The following is a 4,002-nucleotide window of genomic DNA, read 5'->3' on the forward strand; positions in this document are numbered from 1 at the left end:
CCAAGCTTGTTTAAACCAATGCAACACTTGATTTTGCATCTCCCGACCGAGGCACGATTGGGGGGGGGGGGCGTGCAAAATCGTTGGTGCTACTCAACTGAGAGGATGCAGAAGACGCTTCGAGCAAAATGAAAAAAAACGTAGAATAGAAGCATCGATGGCGGAGGCATTCATCACTGAGGAGGCGGCAAACTTCGTGACAGCACACTACGAAGCCAAAAATCGTGATTTGCATAATCCGAAGCCTCGGTACAATGCTTACGAACCTCAAAAGGGTCAATCCAACCTCAGCCTATTCAAAGGGAATCTCGCACCAGCCAGTGGTTGGAAACCAGTAAGGTTGGATGTTGAAGAATGGCGGACCATTTCGCTGTATCTCTTCAACAACCTAACAGAAGTGCGACCGTACATCGAGTAAGATCTCGGTACATTGTTTCACAACTTGTAATTCCTTTGAACTTCTCTTATTCCTAGATATTTGATGCAGTCGATACGTCGCCATATTCTCATATGGAGCGGTGATCCAAAAGGATTCCATCAAAGAGTATGAGCTTCTGGCAAAACAAGGAGCCGGATATCCAGGTTTCATCTCTTGGTTCAAAAACGGTAATTTCCGTTAGACCCTTTCTTTCCTTTGGCTAATTTGCGACTAATGTAACAATCCTTTCGTATTAAACTTGTAGGCTAATTCAGAGATTATGGATGCCGAATTGAGACAAGTAGCTAATGGTTTTGACTATGAGGTCCGTTCATTTGACAAATACGACATCAACGGGTATCACTTTCGTACCTATGGCAAAGAGCTATCTATGGCCGACCGAAAGTCTACAAATTGTTGTGTCTCTGCTATCGGCGAAGGAGGTATCAAGAATTATGGAAGAGTTGAAGAAATTTATGAACTTGAACTCTATGGTGAAAACCCACCAAACGTCATAGTCTTCAGATGTTATTGGTTCCAGCCGAGGAAGACTAGAAGGACTCATGAACATATAGGGCTAGTCAAAATCAAACAAAGCACCCATTTGGATGTTCCCGATGTCTATATTATGGCTCAACAGGCAACCCAAGTTTTCTATCTACCGTGGGCCTGTCAAAGTGATCCAAATCTCAGTAGTTGGGACGTCGTTTATGAAGTGCCGCCACGTGTTAGACCACCTCCCCCCAATGAAAAGGATTATGAACCTGACATTAACCAGGACACATATGACGAAGGAGAATTCTTCCAAGCAACACATCTTTCCAAAAAAATGTTTCAAGAACCGCTCTACTCCACCCCAGAACATTGAAGTAGACAACGATAGTGAATCCGACTTCACCCCTGAGCCGGAACAAGAAGAGCCGGAAGAAGAAGAAGTTACTGCTGCAGATGACCTGTCAATGCTTACTGATTACGTAAAGGTGGCCTTCCACATGATGATGCATTTATTAATGATGATGATGATGAGCACGTCATTACCGATAGTGATGATGATGATGCTTTTATTAATGATGATGACGAGCACATCATTACCGATAATGATTATTAGGTATTCAAATTTTTATGTTGTACTTGATTTATATAGTTATTTGTATGATTGTATGATTTATATAGTTGATTTATTCTGATTATGTTCAATATGTATGCATGGATATGTTGTTGGAAACTAGTTTCTGGTTATGCATGTATATATGGATATGTTGGACTTTGTTGAACTATGTTGGATTTGATGAAATATGATGTTGGATATATATGTTGTTGGATTTGATGAAATATGACGTTGGACTTGCTGTTATTTGTTGTTGGATATGTTCCATATGTATGCATGTATATCTGTGTTTGAAACCCTGTCAAATTAAATGGATTAAAATAAAATTAGGGGATATGTAGCCTCTTTGTCGTCTGCTAGTGGACGGCAAAGAGCTTTCCCGTCCGCTAGCAGACGGCAAAGAGGACACGTGGCAGTCACCTGTGCAAACTGGGAACACTGGCTGCCTATTTGGTCATTTTGCTGTCTGCTGGTAGACGGCAAAATGACCAGCTATGCCGTCAGCCAGCAGACGGCAAAGATTCACACGTGGAAGCTTCCCGTCTTTGATCACCTCTTTGCCGTCTCCCGGCAGACGGCATAGCTGGACACGTGGCAGCTTCCCAGTTTTGCCTAGTTGAGCTCTTTGCCGTCCATTGGTAGACGGCAAAGAGCGTCGTTAAACCCCTAACGGCTCTCACGCCACCGCACTGCCGTCCGTAGTCATTGTCGTCTGCTGGTCTCGGATGGCGGATGGCGTAATCCTTTGCCGTCCGTTTTCGAGAAGCGGACGGCAAAGAAGGCCTTTGCTGGCATGCATTCATCCGGACAGTTTGCCGTCTGCTAGCGGACGGTAAAGAGGTTTTCCGTCCGTGAACCATGCCTTTGCCGTCCGCCATGGCGCACCGCAAAGAAGCTGATTCCGGTAGTGATGGCTAGAGGTCGCAAGAGACGACGGATAGAGGGGCGGAGGAAAGAGGGGCTCACAGGGAACTCGCGGAGCAGGCTAGTGAGCTCAGGGAAGGCCGGACGGCGATGTACGGGCGGCGGCGATCTCGGACGACCGAGGGGGAAAACGGCGGCGTTGGAGATGCCACAGGGCTTCTGGCACCGCATGGCTCGGTGGAGAGGATGATGACATCGTGGCGGAGCTCGGGGGCACGTCGGTAAGGCGATAGGTGGACGGTGGCCGTGGCGACGGCGAGCGGCGGCGATGGGTGCACTCGGGAAGAGAGCAAAGAGGGGAGGGGAGAGAGCTGCGAGGAGGGAGGAGGTGCAGAGGGTCGAGGGGGGGTGTGTGGCGCCCTTGGGTGAGTCCAGCGATGAGCAGGCAAGCAGGAGGTGGCCGGCGCGTGCGCGCGCGCGTCGGGCACACGCCCTGTGTCCTTCAGACGCGGTGGAGACGACGACTGGCGTCGGCCAGCTGGGCTGGGCCGTGCTGGTCAGGCCAGGTGAGCACCAGGTAAGGTCCAGGTGGGTTTCTCTCTGTCTCTGCTTTCTGTCTTTTATATCTCTTTTCTATTTCTCTGTATTTTGTTTTGATTTGATTTAAAACTTCAAATCATTTTTTTTACTTTCTGTAAATTGTTATGTGAGCTCAGAAACTAGTCCAAGGTCACAGGCAACTTACAAAAATATTTGAACTTTATTTCTTATATAACAGAAATAAATCCAACTCAAATATGTCATTGATTTAATTCAAAGGCCCCAAATAAATATTTCTGTGATTCCAAAAATATTGGTTTGAATTTTACCTCTTACCAATATTTTCACAGAGTAACAGGAACATTTCCTTGGGTTCATTTGATGAGAATTAAATGTTGATTATTATTTTTGGAACGGATTTCTGAGGGTTTCAACAAACCTCAATTCAACTTTCAGAAATTTTAGACATGATGCATCAGTGCAGAAGCAACTATTTCACTCAGGTATTCTAGGGTTGTGACAACTCACCCCCACTAAACAAGAATCTCGTCCCGAGATTCAAGACGTGTGGTAAGAAGACAGAGGGGACACAAACTATCACAATCTCCACGATCCAACTGTCCTTCTCGAAGATGTTGATTCATTGCATCATATTGATCTTGACGTCCTTGCTTTCGAGATTTCATGCAACAGGATGACGACAGAAAGAAACTATATAGGAAACGATCTCCTCGAAGGTTGAGCACTCAAGATCAACTCATGGAATGAGACGTGGAAACATATCTTGAGTTGGGACGCAAAACATACATCAAGATGGATTGATAGTAACAGATGATGATGTTCGATTTGGTAGGCAACAACTCCACGCTTAAGTAGATGGTGGATAGATTTCAAAGTAGCGAGGAAGTGATTGCCATGATTCCTTACGGGGCACCTTGGAAGAGGTGACTCGTAGAATTATTCCCTGAAGTGGCAGAAAGAATTATTTTTGATATAGAGATCATTGAAACTCTCTATACCAAGCTAGGGCAATTCGCAATCGGCCGTTTGAAGAAGTCCGAAAGGATGGCAT

This window comes from Aegilops tauschii, chromosome 1 (genome assembly GCF_002575655.3).
Source record: "Aegilops tauschii subsp. strangulata cultivar AL8/78 chromosome 1, Aet v6.0, whole genome shotgun sequence".
Classification (NCBI taxonomy): Eukaryota; Viridiplantae; Streptophyta; class Magnoliopsida; order Poales; family Poaceae; genus Aegilops; species Aegilops tauschii.